The sequence below is a fragment of the Sinohyriopsis cumingii genome, chromosome 19, assembly GCF_028554795.1.
Source record: "Sinohyriopsis cumingii isolate HCF-2022 chromosome 19, ASM2855479v2, whole genome shotgun sequence".
NCBI classification, from domain to species: Eukaryota; Metazoa; Mollusca; class Bivalvia; order Unionida; family Unionidae; genus Sinohyriopsis; species Sinohyriopsis cumingii.
In genome coordinates this window covers 9782872-9799384 of record NC_142979.1, presented here as the reverse complement: position 1 = coordinate 9799384, position 16513 = coordinate 9782872, and the positions used below count along the sequence as shown (strand labels likewise).

At 41.4% G+C, this 16513-nt stretch overlaps 1 protein-coding gene across 1 annotated transcript in view; it reads right to left on the bottom strand.

The window, feature by feature from the left end:
• Nucleotides 1-16513, bottom strand: part of LOC149775120 (equilibrative nucleobase transporter 1-like) — a 128409-nt gene that overhangs the window by 23554 nt on the left and 88342 nt on the right. The gene's annotated exons all lie outside the window — the stretch shown is intronic.

Here is a 16513-nt window from a genome sequence, read left to right as displayed (position 1 = left end):
GTAGTGCCATGGAGTAATTTAATGACAGCTCGAACTTTGTCTCAGTCTTCCGATCCGTCTGTATTCTGACATATGTCTACGACGAGAGACTCTAACTTCAATGAATTTACTCTGAAAAAGGTTTTTGGACTTTTTGGCAACAACTTCTTGAAATTTGCTACGGTTAAATGTTATTTTGGGAGGTTTATTGGGAACAGTTGTGATTTTGAGATAAAGAATTTACAAATATTTCCAAAATTGATTTAACATTTTCTAGGTGAGGAATTCGTGTCCCAAAAGGTAGAATGAAGTTTAGTTTCTTAACGTATACATTTTTATATTTTGACTTGAACGCTACATTTTAAGCAGGGTTAGATAAATTAGAAGATAGTTTGGTAGCATACTTATGAGCCAAGTTCGACCGTCTGAAATAAGTAAAGATTAACATTAAGGTTTACTGAAGTGGAAATTCTAATTGTACCCAGACAGTCTAAATCCTTGACTGTGTGTCAGATCAAACATTAAGGTTTACTGAAGTGGAAATTCTAATTGTACCCAGACAGTCTAAATCCCTGACTGTGTCCTAGATCAAACATTAAGGTTTACTGAAGTGGAAATTCTTATTCTACCCAGACAGTCTACATCCTTGACCGTGTGTCAGATGAAACAGTAAGGTTTACTGAAGTAGAAATTCTAATTGTACCCAGACAGTCTAAATCCTTGACCGTGTGTAAGATCAAACATTAAGGTTTACTGAAGTGGAAATTCTAATTGTACCCAGACAGTCTACATCCTTGACCGTGTGTCAGATGAAACATTAAGGTTTACTGAAGTAGAAATTCTAATTGTACCCAGACAGTCTAAATACTTGACCGTGTGTAAGATCAAACATTAAGGTTTACTGAAGTGGAAATTCTAATTGTAACCAGACAGTCTAAATCCTTGACTGTGCGTCAGATCAAACATTAAGGTTTACTGAAGTGGAAATTCAAATTTACCCAGACAGTCTAAATCCTTGACTGTGTGTCAGATCAAACATTTATTTACTTTGTATACTTTTTGTTTAGGAAACACATGGTCCCTGACCGCAGATGGCATGATCGCTGATTATATGACATTTATATAGGAAATTTGTGGGAAGAAAATTGAATGGCTGATGTGACGAGGTGATGGCAGAACTCAGATGACCGTTAGGACGAGTTTAACTGTATATGCTTGTCTGTGGTTGATGTTTAATGGTGCGCGTACTCTTTGAGCTATAACATTAAATAAGCACTCGGTTCCTGGATGAACGTTTTTTTCTTTGCTGTAAGTTTTAATATTGAAAAAGGTGACTAACACTACACTGACCTGCGAATCGCTTACAGCAGGGTGCTGACTACCATAACTCAGAAATATTAATTTTTCAAAAACTTGGACATAAAGTTTGGCCGGCCCTTTATACCTAGCATGAGATTTTCTCTCAGCATGACAGACCATCATAATACCCGCATCTGGGACAGACAGATTTCCTCTTGCATCCTTCTCTGTGGTCGCCATATTTCTGGTAGTTGAAATACCACAAAGGATTAGGAATGGAGAGATCAAAGGTTAAAAGCCCAGTTTCGATCGATATAAGCAAATTGGCCCACTTGAAAATCAGTATGCAAGTGTTTGTTGTAACCAGCTTGTCGTTACGGATAATGTTGATTCCCTTCACCTGTTCGACGTTCTGGGATCTGAGAATGTCTGGCAACAGTGCAGGCGACTGACTCTCTGTGTCAAACAACAACTCTTGAGACGTTGATGGATTTGTATTAAAACACCTTAATAGGCATTGCAACAAACCGCATTCAGGGAAACACATTATCAGAAAGAGCTTTGCAGGAACACTCAACAGGTAACTGGCCCAAACTTAACTTTTTTTTATACCTTTAATCGGCTCTCCAGCTCCAGCCAAGCCTTGAACAGCATTGATCATCAGAAAAGTTGTTAGTTTCGTATTTGCTTCTCATTAATGTATTAAATGACGAGACATCTTTTCCAGTGTCCCAGACTCAGGCGAGTTTCCTCGTCGGATTTGCTAGCTTGAATTTTTTGTTTGTTTTCTTCTGACATCAGATTATTATTTATTCGTCTATGTGCTCCACTCGCCTCAAGGGGATAGAAGTTTGCTTCGATTTATTGCATTTCTCGTGTCAGGGTTACACAGGGTGATATATAAAAGCAGAGCAGAAACATTATTAATTTGACCCTTGGCACCACCCTCAGAGGCTATGCCCCGTTTGTGGTATGGTAAACAACACTCCATTTAATCACAGAGTCACATTTAGACTTTCTGCACAGAATTTAAACCAAATATCTTTAAAATATTCCAGGAAGATGGGCGATAACCAGATAAGTTGCTTGAGGACTACCTGTCTAGATGAATTTTATAACAATCTTCTCTCCTCAGCTTCATGTTATGCAACGTACGGAAGACAGGATGCATGCACTTAGTCGCCCTTTACGGAATTCAGCGCGGACGCATCACGTGTACAATACATAGACAAAACGTCTTAGATCACGTGTACAATATATAGACAAAACGTCTTAGACCTATGTGTGTTGTTCCAAGCGAGATGAAAGAACAAGCTTGACACAGATAGACCGTATGAATATCGAGACCGTTCCCATTTTATTTACACGTTAATTCGAAAACATTTTAATGTATACTTACACAATGAATTAAGCAAGTATGTTTAATGAAAGCTATTGTATAACCCTGAACATGTATATGTACATAACCGAGGCAAAGCCTATTTACACTGTTGCATGATATGTCTGTCTGTCTGCATTTCAGATAGAGATTTACTCTTTAGCTTTTAAGTTTTCAAAATGCATGTGATGTATGAATGCAATCACAGACAAGCGATAGTTTTCTTATTTTTCAAATGGATCATTGGTTTTGAATCAATAAGTGGCGTTTCTTCTTACATTCTTCATTCAAGCAAATTTCAGGGCAAGTTTTACCGACACACATTTAATTAAATATATTCAACTAAATTTCAGGGTAAATTTTACAGACTAACAGTAATTATATTCAAGTTTAAACCCAAACTAATTCATTTTCAAACTCTGTATTTTTACATTTTCAATTAATTCAAGATATTATTGATGCATTGCATTTAAAGTGATACTTTAAGCATAAAATTAAGAAATCAGAAATTTTGTCTCTAAGAAAGCGGACTAGATTTTAAATATTCATTTGGATACATATTAATAAGAACATTCTAGGCAATATTGCAGTATTGATCTGGGTTTTCCTTCTCTTTATTTTCTACTTAAACAGTGGCAAGAATTTAGAATATAAACATACAGCTCCTTCATTACGACCTACTATCCACATTATCATTATAACAAAATGTAATACTTCTAATTTGGGTCAAAATCAAATCTATGTGATACGCATATCTTTATGTAGCAAATGTTTTTTTTCCCCTCTTATTTAACTCAAAATTTCACTCAGTTTTAATAGACAAATTGTTAGTCTCTCCACTTGAACTTGTTTATAGAAACATTTTTTTAGAGTCCATATTTTTGAAACTCTAAAACTGAAATTGATTTTAGGTGCTTGGCATTTTAAATGACTTACATTGTGGAATGTCTTGGGAATTAAGCATGGGTAAGGTTTTCTGCAAATGTGGGCCATTTCTAACTATGCCTTGAATCTTGAGATGACTCCATTAGTCTTTCTTCCTTGTCTGGATTTTTACAAAAGCCAATACAAGATTTCAGAGGCAAAGTACTTGTTTTCTCTCTCTCTCTCTCTCTCTCTCTCTCTCTCTCTCTCTCTCTCTCTCTCTCATGTCTGATGTCGCTTTGCGCATGAGCTTTAACTGAGAGCTCACTGTCAAACAACTTGTCAAGCAGCAGGGGGGGCGAATCGGACATTTTGTCCAATCGTTATTTTGCTTAATTATTACTTTCTGCAACACAACGATCTAGTGTCGTCAGCGCCTGGTAAAAAAAAAACGACGTCGGTCCATCCTACACGATGGTGACGTCATTTGGTTTAATTAACACCTTCTGCGCGCCGATCCCAGCGTCGTCAGCGTCCGGTAAGCACATCGACGACCGCGTCGATGTCATTGCCCCCCTCTGCTGCTAAGTGGTTATTTACAACTAACCGAATATTTGGTCAAGTCCGATACGATATCGTGTCCGAGGGTCATGTAAATTTATCGTTACAAATCCATGTGGGGTCGACTGAGCATGACTAAAAAAGTTTCGAAAAACATTAAAGTCCATGTCACCGCCGCACCATGTCTGCCAAATATTTCGTAGCGTGTGTGTATCAACGCCGTTGAACACAGCAAGAATATTACAGTTGTCTCTAATTACTTTTGGAATCTGAGTGTATCGTTGAGTGACATATATCACGTCAGTGTTTTTATGCCTGCCTCTGGAAAATATCCTAGCTGGGTTTTTTTGATTGTCTAACATAACATCATCGTACACGACTAGATTGTTAACGTCGCCATCAATATCATCAATACCCGGTGCATCATTGATATCTGTAATAAACTCGATGACATTTTTTTTAGCGATCGCTGATGCATTCTCGTTGAAATCTTTCAACACCTCGTAGCATCGTTGATCATCTACGCTAGGAGCAACCAAATACAACTTATCCCACTTCATCCATCTCATTATTAAATTGAGTAACAATTGCGTCTTGCCGGATCCAGATGGTCCGATGATAATCATCCGGATCGAGTTTGGTAACGCTGCAACATGCTTAACTGGTTCTCTTGTTTTAGTCGCCGAAAAATCAATTATATTCATATCTCTATACATAAATTATGGATCTATATTGTGTGAAGTGCAGAGTGCGTACTGGCACAAATGATATGACAACCGTTACAACAAGAAATAACAGATCGGCGCTTACTGGTAAGTGCGTACAATGCGGTACAAAGAAATTTAGATTTATTTCTGTTAGACCCGGAGATGTTTTTAAAAAAAGCGAGGAGGTGACATCGCAGCCAAGTTATCAAAACTCCCCGGAACACCGTGGGCAAAGTATCCAGGAGAAAAGCACCTCCCAGGATATAGCTACTGTGGCCCCGGAACACGATTAGATATCAGACTCGATGATCAAAATCAGCCCAAACCCGGTGAGTATCCAATAAACGCTATCGATAAGGCGTGTCATGTTCATGATGTTGCTTATCGTAGCGGTGATCTGCAACAGCGTCATATCGCGGATGTAAAATTAATTCACGCATTAAATGCTATTCCTGATAAATCCGTCAAAGAAAAATTGGCCTCATGGTTGGTAAAATCGGCTATGAAAGGTAAATTAATGATTGGAAGCGGAGCTTCTCGCGCTGGTAATTGAAAACGCTAGCGTTTATAATAACAGCATGGAATCCATCTATTATTCTCCGAGAGGATACTGGAAGGGGAAGGCCGCAATTGGTAAGCTTGCAAGCGCTGCAAAGGTAACAAAGGCCACTGCGGTTAATTGGTTATCCAAACAGGCTATATGGCAAATTTATCTACCACCGCCTAAACAAATCAACTTCTCGCGCTTTGATGTCAGCGTACCTAATGAAGTTCATCAGGCTGATATACTATTTTTGCCGCATGACAATGGTTACAAATACGCGCTAACCGTAGTTGATGTTGCGAGTCGATACAAAGAAGCGGAGCCGTTAAAAACAAAGTCAGCAACTGAAGTAGCCGCTGCGTTTGAAAGAATTTATCAAAGAGGTTCTCTGCGCTGGCCAAATCTATTACAAGTTGATCCCGGTAGTGAATTTCGCGGCGCTGTTTTATCAACGCTGAAACATCATAGCGTCGCGATACGACGAGGTCATACTGCGCTACATCGTGATCAGGCAATTGTTGAACGATTCAATCGGACTCTCGCTGAACGGTTATTTGGATATCAATACGCGAAGGAATTCATCCAAGAAAAACGATCTCGTGAATGGGTTAAAAGGTTGCCAGGTGTAATTGCAGCGTTAAATAACGAGATTACCCGAGCAATCAACATGAAGCCCAGCGACGCGATTAAATACGAGTATATACCCGGAAAATCAAAAATAAATAGCGTTTCCAAGCCGATTCTTGGCGATGTCACTGTTAGATATCTATATGAACCAGGAGAGCTTGAAGGCGGTAAAAAAAGAGCTACTGATCCTATTTGGAGTGTTACCACACATAACATATCAACGATAACACGATCAACTGGTAGACCACCGATCTATAGACTGGATTCAACTGCTCCTCAGCGCGGATTTACTCGCGAGCAACTACAAGTGATACCTGACGATACTCAATTGCCCCCGCGTGGTCTTAACTAGCGCCGTTGCGTCTATTGCACTCAAGACAGGTTAATCTCACATTGTTTTTGACATGACCGAGACTGTTATCGATCCTGTCCACGGTAAACTGGCGAGCGTCTTTATCCGAATAACGCCAGCGCATTACACAATTACAACTCGCGCAGTGATTATTCTGTTGTTGTCGTAACGCAATTATTAATTCGGCATCAATATCAAAACGCTGCTGTTTTTTTTTTATCCTGTTGGCGGTAACCCGAGAGTTTTCTATCAATGACGCTTGCATCGTTGGTGACTCCGTCACTGACTTCGTCACTGACTCCGTCAATAACAATTCTTCGAAGCTGATTCATTCTCCGTACTCTGGACACTGCAAGATAGACTAGATTCGACCATTCGATGCGATTATCAACCATCCAAACAATTGTGTCCGTGATAGTCAGTCCCTGCGAGGAATGTATTGTCGTTGCGTATCCTAACGTCCACGGGGATTTATCAGCACGTAGCGCGTCTTCGACGACGCTGATATCAACGAGCACAATATCATTCAGCACAAGAATTTGTTTTTCTGTCCGGCCCGGGATTTCAACTTCAATGTTCTGCCGCCGTGTATCCGCGGGTCTATAACACAACGGCACTGGACGCGTTGGAAACTTTTCCTTATGCAACGCAAACAACTTCCGCTGAAGTGTGTCTCTGACTATCTTTCTACTCGCTACAATCAAATCGTCTGGTCTCCATGTTTCCCAGAATTCATTTAACGGCGTTTCCGGAATCACCTCGCGGATTATTTCACATTGAACTCTATCCGGCTGTAATCTGATTAATTTTTTAACCTCGCGCAGTTGTTCATCAAGTGCTCGGTAATCAGTATCGGTTTCTTCATAATAGTCCACGAACCCGCTCAACCAATCATGTGGACCCTCGCCGACAAATGGTGGTGGTTGGCCATGGTCGCCACACATGATTACCGCTGTATTCGCGCGCAGCAACCACTCAAGAAACATTTGTAAAGTATCTAACGAAACAGTACATATCTCGTCCCAAATGATAACCTCAGGAATAAATTTTTCCCCCATTCGATCAGGAGTCCACTCACCGCCGCTGTATCGAAAAAAGCTGTGATAAGTAACGGCGTCAACATTTCGTTGTTTTATCTCTCGCGCTAGTCTATGGGTCGGTGTAAGCACGATTATACTTGCCCGCGTTCGAAATAATTCAATTGCCCGAGTCGTCTTTCCTGACCCGCCACAGCCGCTTAAATAAACTGTTTTGTGTCTACAAATTGGATCAGAACACGGTGGTGCATTAGACCATTCTGATAAATTATCACCGCGTAAGTAATTATTTTCAACGGTGACATTTGCTGAAGGGGAATAATCGCGTCGTATTTCATTTTTAATTCTCCATATACCCCAACTCTCGTCCGGACTAGTAAACTCGGCTATGTTTTCCTTGTACTTTACGTCTATATAAAACGAATCAACTGCTACTCTAACCGCGGTATCGGGAAATCTATTTATCATCGAGAATAAATTGATAGCGGCATAACCCAGCATAGACGCCCTCAAATGCGGGTATGCTGGGCTGTCTCCATCGCTGTAGGTAACAACTGTACCCAACCTCGTTCCATTGGACAAGAAAGCTGTTTTGCAGTTCACGTATCTATTTTTTGCCACTGCGTCCTTGATTACGAAATCATATTCTGCGTCATCTATAATCAGCCGTGAGCAATATCGTTTGTAGTCGCAGTTTTTTCCACCTTGTGTGAACTTACCGATTATTCTTCTACCGAGATCTTTTGCCTCGCGGTTTCGTTGGTTAAATATCCTCCTGGACCATTCGATGATATATTCCTCGTCGGCATCAATGTTTTTTCTGGACTCGTCAATTATGCTATCTAGACGCTCCGGTTCTGGTAACCAGACTTCAGTCTGTGCCCGGTATGATATAATCGCGTCACTGACAATCAGCGAAACTAGCATGCTACAATCAATCATATACCGTAGCAGCGCTATTGGCAGCCACTTCTTTTCAGCCATGTGTCTACCGATCCAAATATAGCAACAGCGATGGAGTCCTGCCGCGAATTCAAATGATACTATGCGAGCGAATCCGGTTAAATCAAAATCAGGCAGTGGTCCATTAATAGCAACACGAGTCATTTCATGACTGGGGTGTCCAAATCGTCTAAAGTACTCGGCGGCGGATCCATACCCGAGAAAACTCGCTGGATAACAGGCAACCATATCAACCGAGATCATAGCGTCGCGGTTGTATTCAGTGTTCCATAATCCACCGTGATAATACTCCAAACAACTGGATTGTACATCCGGCAGAAATTCCTTGCGCGTTGGTCTCCACGCATTTTTCCTTGCTGCAACATGAGCCGCAACCGATGGAATCGTAAAACAATTTGTTAGCAGTTGTTCATCATGCTCCTCAAATTCTATGGCGGTTTTTTTCATCCTGTTGTGAAATGCTTCAGTGCGATATAATTCACCGTTTGGCCTTACAAACTGATCAAAGGTATCCGCATCGTTTTCAGCGCTGCGAAGTAACCACACTGATACAGGGTCGTTTTTACACAAGTAGGCAATAGCATCAAATAGTTTCCTCTCCGCGAGAAAACCGTCCTTGGAGAATTGTTCTCCCAGGAATTCTTCGGGTATATACTTTACTGTTCTATTCCGTGGAAATATTGTGATCACGGGCGTCCATGCGTGTTCGTTATGATCGATAATTTTGATTGGGGCTCCCTTTGATTTGTACTTTGATTCGTGTAATACTTCACCGGTTATCGTTGTAACGGTTATTGGAAATCTCAGCGATGTTTCTAATCTCGCTATGTCGCTGATGGTCGCTCCACGCTCTTTTACGGTTAGTTCCCACTGGTTGATTTTGCTACGTCGTAAATCAGTCAATTTGTTTCCTCGACATGCATTTGTAAAATGCTCTATTATTCGTTCTGCTACACAATTTATCCCCGTTGACTGTTTCATCGGTTTCAGTTTTCCGATATCAGGTTTCTTATTTAACGGGTATATTCCATAAACAACTGCTGTTTCAGGATACGCTCGTTCATAGTATGGTCTGTCAATTCCGGTTAACAACCCCGGCTTGGAGTCGCGGCTGACAGTGACTGTTTTCTTGTCGCTGAAAACTGGTTCAAATTTATCACGTATGATCCAATCGCCTGATTCCACCCGGACAATGAATTTTACTCTGAAGAAATACCTTTTACTGTCAAGTTGTGATATTATCATTGCTGCGCGGTTGTCGTTCATGGTAGCATCAACAACACCATCAATTCGAAATGTTGACCAACTATGAGATGCACCATCACGTTTGAATTCATTGATACAATCGCGTATTTTATTCAACAGGGTTTTATCGTTTATTAACGCTTTTGGTGTGTCCTTGAGGACTCTATCGAGATTGAACTTAATATTTTTCCAGGGCTTAATTACTGCTAATCTCTCAAACTCATCCATATAATTAAAACAAGTATTTAAATGAAAGAATATAGTATAATGAATCACTGCAAATGGTTGATGATTGGGTCGACAACCCCGTGCAATAAATCATGTAGAGGTGAATTCTGCGGGTATCATTTACAAAGCGTTCGTAATGGTTCTCTTGGCCCCCTCCCGTGCTTGGTTTGTCACGTCGGTGTAAGAGGAAAATCGCAGTTGTGTATTAATTGTGGCGGAAAGCGATACAGGGAACTAAAACGCTATTATGACAAGCGAATTAAAAACGCCGTCATTGACCCCACCGCCGATTTCGTCATTAAAACCCCCCAAGACTACGTTGAAAGATTCATAATTAAACCAAATAATAAATTAGACAAGTAGTATTATTATACAAATGGACCAAGAATTTCAGCCGCATCCCCTGGTCGTCAATTACGAGGCATCTCGCGACGGCATTGTTAGAAATCGTAGACTGAAGAAGCCGGTTGGATGGAAAAATAATCAGGGGTATTTGATGTTTGGTGCCGGAAAAAAGAAGTATTATGTTCACAGGATTGTATTTGAAGCATTCAACGGATTAATCGAAAATGGGCTTGTGATTGATCATATTAATAATAATAAGACTGATAATTCTCTTACAAACTTGCAAGCTATCTCGCAAAGTCAGAATACCAAAAAAGGCCAAACCGGTAAATACCCAAAGAAAGCAAAACCCGTAAAGTCATTTGATACAACAACTCACGAGGAAAAAATATTTCAGTCGATGAATGAGGCAGGAAAATATTTTGACATTTATATCGCCTCAATACGATTTGTTGCAGAAGGAATACAGAATTCAGCGATCTCAAAAAAGACCGGGCATAGAATTCGATTTTCATATATAACAGAAATCAGCGAGTGATGAAGTCACCGGCGCCTATGGCGCTGACGAGGTCACGTCTAACGAATTATTAAACACCTTCGGAATTGATACACGGGGTTTCATTTTTCTTTTTATTTAAAAACAAGATGTTTTATAAGAATAATGAATATCGAAGACATCAATAATATATTAGCCGAGATTTCAAAATTAAAAAATCAAGGAATTGAATTATCTGATGGTCTCGACAGCGAAAAAATATTATCCGATTATGAGATTATTAACGAACAATCGAAACGGGGGCGTTTTACCCTGGCCCGCGAGTACTTTTTTATAAAACGATTACAACATACGATTAATGAAAACTTGTACCACAATGACGCAAATGCATTCATTGGACTATTTGCTGCCGTTGAAATAATACGAAAAAAACTCGGACGTGTTTATGAACGACGCCGGGAGATTTCTAGTAAGATCAAAAACATTAGAAGGATTATAGACGAAAACTCCGTGGAGCCCCCGATGGTACACTCGGCGGGGAATTAGAAATTGCGGAGCAATTTGCAATAATGGTAGGCGAATCACTTACTACTCGGCTAGCCAGAGAGCGGCTAGCGGCGCTTAAAAAGTTCATACCGTTACGAGACAGGGTCCGAGAACAACTTCAAACGCGGCAGCAACTACAAACCGATTTTACTGTTGGAAGCGAACAACTCTTTGCTCCGATAACGAGTGCAACCAAAGACGTGAAAACAGCGATATACGGGGATATTCCCGACGAAGAAAGAAAGAAAAAGGCGTCACTGCTTGGCGTACTTGAAAAGATAGCGGCTCAGACCGAACAAACAAAAAGGTCTTTAGCCACAACACGGAGGCCACCACCACTCGCTATAACCGAACCACAAGAACCTTATGTTACAATGGCCGACGAGGAAGAATTAGGTGCTACTGCGAAAGAACCAGAAGAAGAAATACCCGAAGAAACACCAGAAGAAGAAATACCGGAAGAAAAAGAGGGGAATATACCCCGTATTGTACTCAAGAAGAGCACAATAGATGAAATTAGAGGCTTCAGCAACAGGGAAGAATTAATTAATTTTGCTGCCAACAATTTTGCTAAGAGCATACGAGATAAGAAGCATATCAATAGCGGTTACGAGAAAAATATAAAGTCGTTAAAGGACTGGGCAAGAATAGTGTATTTAGCGAGTAAACATAAAGATGCATTACCACATCGTAGTAAATCCGATTACGACGCATTCCACAAGGAAGTTAAGAGTATAACACCAAAAAAAGGAAAAGGATACTCTGTTGGTAAAGAATCCTACGGCGTTACCTGTCCTGGTAGTGTTCTCAGTGATATATCACGGCTAGAGGTACTAATTGGAGGAAAACGAGCCGGAAATAACTCTCCGGAAATAATCAATGAAGCCGCTGATATTTGCAAGCGGTTATTTGCAGGCGGTATTATGGACATTAATGCATATCGAACGCTCATAGACGAACTCGTGGATGATTAATTGGAAAACTGGTGTTTTTAATAAGGATGATCATACACTACAACCATGATAAACCAGTACTCGTCTACGTGGTAAACTCGCGATTGCCTATTTACCGCGCGTACTATGGAGATGGTCTCGGTAGCACCATTGCGGGGTTATTTACAAGAATGGCTCCAAAAGTAGCGCCGTTAGCCAAACAATTAGGAATGAAGGCTATTGATGTTATTCGTGATAAGGGTATTAGTGCCATTGGAGATGTTGCCGGAAGGGCGTTTTCTGCCGCACGAGACAAACTAATGTCGTTGGTGAAATCCAAGAGATTTTCAAAAAGAAAACAGAAACCACCGGTAATGCCATCAACGACAGTGATGCCTGCAAATGTCAGTAAAGTAATAAATAACGCCGTGGAAGAAAAACTAGAGTCGTTGGCGACGACTCAGTCGTTGGCGACTTCGCCATCCGCCGATGCGGCAACCAACGCGCTCATGAACGCGATAGCGGGGAGTGGTTTAAATTCAAAGAATTTACGACGAAAACGACGTTGATGGATTTCAATTGAAAACATCAACATGATAAATAATAGAATGTTTGCGCGAACCGCTGATCCCGCGTTTGATATGGACGCCCCAGTGCGCAGGGATGATTCTGTCCGTGATTATCAATTTTATTCTTATTATGCAGCGCAACCCGACCTACGATCGCGAATTGAACTTCAAGTCCAAGATACCAGTAAATATTTTTTGCCGTGTGAAGCGTTTATCGAAATCGAGGGAGAACTCGTGACAAATGCCGCCGATAATGCACCATACGCAGATGACCATCGTGTTCGAGTTGGCTTCGTCAACAACGGTATCATGGCGTTATTTGAGAGCGCCAGATATCTTATTGACGGGCGAGAAATTGAATCAATAGAACGCGAGGTTGATGTTGCAACAACGATAATTGGGTTGGCGAGATACTCGGATGATTATACAAGATCGGCGGGCCCATCTATGATGTTTTCGAAGGACACCACCAATAACGCTGACCATCTTCAGTACGTTAACGTGCTGGCGGAAAGAGATACCGCAGTTGACCCACAGGCTGAAGCAGCCAATCCAGACCGCAGAGCAAGACCAGGCGCTAATTTCAATATTATAAAAAGCACCAACAATGATTACAATCTAGGATTCGCAGCACGAGTAGGAATGTTGCAAGGACCACGCCGACAGTTTTCATGCGCGATTCCACTCCATCACATATTTGGATTCTGCAGAAATGTCAGAAAAGTTGTCTATGGGGCTAAGCATACAATCGCGCTGACGCGAAGGGGCGATGATAACAATGCAATATGGCGTGCTGCTGGCGTCGCTGCCGGTAAAGTCGTTTTAACTAAAATGGCATTGTGGATGCCGGTGCTGACTCCATCAGTTACCACGGAAGCACGATTGTTAGCATTTATGGAACAGGGAGGGAAATCGTTGTTGAGTTGGCTAGCGGTAACAACTGATGCTAAAGAGGATAACGTCGCCGATACGTTTACATGGCACCTGGCGTCAAAACAGGGTGTTTCAGCCCCGCGTCATATATTCATAGCGCTGCAGAATAGGGAACGATTGGGTAGTCAAGAACGCAGCCATATGATATTTGATCAATTAGGAGTCAGGGATGTTTCGCTGAGAATAAACGGACAACAGGAACCATCCGAGGATATACAGCTTAATTACGGCGACAACCATATCGCACGTGTGTATCATCGATTGCTGTCGTATATGGGTCGTGATCAAAACGTCGACACTGGTTTGCAAATATCACAACTTGATTTTAAAAACCTGTATCCGATTTATTATTTTTCGCTGGAACATCTTGATTTAACGAGACAATCCGTCGTTGATATACACTTCCGAGCTCGTATAGCCCCGGGTGGTGTTAATTATAGAGCGGTTGCTGTCATTCTCAGCGATAAATCAATGCTGCTAGAAGGCGTTGGTGGACGAATGAGAATCGTTGATGCGCCAGTGGAAAACATGTAATTGAAAGCACAAACGCGTTTACAATAAAATGTCGTATAGTGTAGTCAGTGTAGAGTTGACTGATGGTCAAGTCAAGAAATTACGATCAAAGTCGGCTAAACAATGCGGAACCACAATAACGCTGAAGCCGTCACAGATGGCAGGTGGTAATCATAAGATATCGTTGACGGCGCGTCAAATAAAACATTTCAATGATGCGATGAAGAATAAAAAGGGTGTTCAAATAGATTTTTCAGCCGCAGCAATTAAAAACATGGAAAGGACCGGTGGGATATTTCCGCTGTTAGCTGCGATTCCGGCATTAATTGCCGCGGCCGCACCAGCAGTGGCTAAGGCGGCGGCGTTAGGAGCCGTTGGTACCGCGGCGGGGATGGCATTGAAGAAGGCAACCGGGAAAGGCTACAAAAAAAAACGACCCGTGGCCGGAAAGGGTCTAAGACTACCGGGAACCCCGTATTCATGGTACTCGGGAAAGGGTCTAAGACTACCGGGAACCGTTTATTAACTCGGGAGTCAATGACTCCTGAGTCTATGACTCCAATGTCTAATTTTGATTTAATAGACGCCGCAAACGCGTTAGCGATAAAAAACTTCAGAGGTGTTTTTATGAGGGATCAATTACCGGCGGCCCCAAGGAATACTGAAACAGGCATAATTAACCTCGATGGGTCCTCCGGAGCGGGAACTCATTGGGTTGCGTACGCGATTGATCCGCGTGCAATCGTCTATTTTGATTCATACGGGTTAGCCCCGCCGAAAGAGTTCATGCGGTATATCCGGGCGTGTTCAGCCCGGGCGTGTTCAGCCCGGGTTTTTTATTCCACGCTGCCAACACAGCAATTGAGTGACCCGCCGATATGTGGCCATGAGGTATTGAACGTACTCGCGGCGATTTCATCATCGCGGAAACCACCTCATGTGGTTGTAAACGAATACACTAGTGGGGTCGTAGAAGCTCAACGGATTTTAGAGAATAACATTTACAATAATAATGATTGATATCTGGGGGCGACCGGTTTCGGCGCTTAAAGAATCCACGGAAACGGCCGCCGCCGACATAAAAAAACTAATTGAGGATGAAATCACTGATATGTTGAATCTAACAAGTGTTGACCCGGGCGAAATAGTTGTATTTCAAGACCGCCAGGGTAAATTGAAATCCGGTAATGTGTCACTGAATGACGTTTTAATACGACAGCGTGATACCGACGAGGGCGCTATCGCGTTGTATACCGCCGACGGACGACTCAAACCGGGTGGACATATATCAGCGGTGACGGATAGGGTAACATTAGTCCAGGACGGTTTTACAAGGTTAGATAGATCGGTGACCGAACTTGACGCGCAGGTGAAAAAATCTGTCGCCGAGGTGAAAAAATCTGTCACCGATATACAACTCACTACCGCTAGTTTTTTTGGAACCCCGACGGTAACCGAACCGAATCTTGCAACAATAAAAAATACTATTTTGGAGTTTACGACGCTGTCGGGCCAATTTACCTCGTTACGAAAAAATGTTAACAGGATCGATGACAACTTTGATAAATTCCTTGGTAAAAAAAATGCCAAACCGGATGAAATCACAATAACTATAAATGATATCACTGCGTATGGACAGGAAATAGAAACAATCAAAACTGATGTTACAACGATCATAAATAATATGGACACGCATGAACGGGAAATAGAAATAATCAAAACTGATGTTACAACGATCATAAATAATATGGACACGCATGAACGGGAAATAGAAATAATCGGCGCTAATGTTGCAACGATCATAAATAATGTAGACTCGCATGGACGGAAAATAGAAACAATCAAAACTGATGTTACAACGATCATAAATAATATGGACACGCATACACAGGAAATAGGAACAATCAAAACTGATATTGAAGCGAACAAAAAAAATGTAGACGCATATTGGCGGGGAATAGGATTAATCAAAACTGATGTTGCAGCGAACAAAAAAGGCATAGACGTGCATACATATGAAATAGGAACAATCAAACTTGATGTTGCAGCAAACAAAAAAAGTATAACCGAGAATACACGGGAAATAGAAACAATCAAAACTAATGTTGCAGCGAACAAAAAAGATGTGGACACGCATATACAGGAAATAGGAACGATTAAAACTGATGTTGAAGCGATTAAAGACGGACTACCGAGAGTAGCAGAGCAATTCGAAAAAATAAAAACCCCTCATGAGAACATCATCAACACAGTATACACAATTCGGCATGGATCATTCGATTGGACTCCTACACAGAATACAGTAAATATCACCGCAACTGTTAAGGGTATTTATCGACTGACACTGGTTTCAATGATGCAGTTTAATATATTATCGTCGAGTTCATCCGGGTTT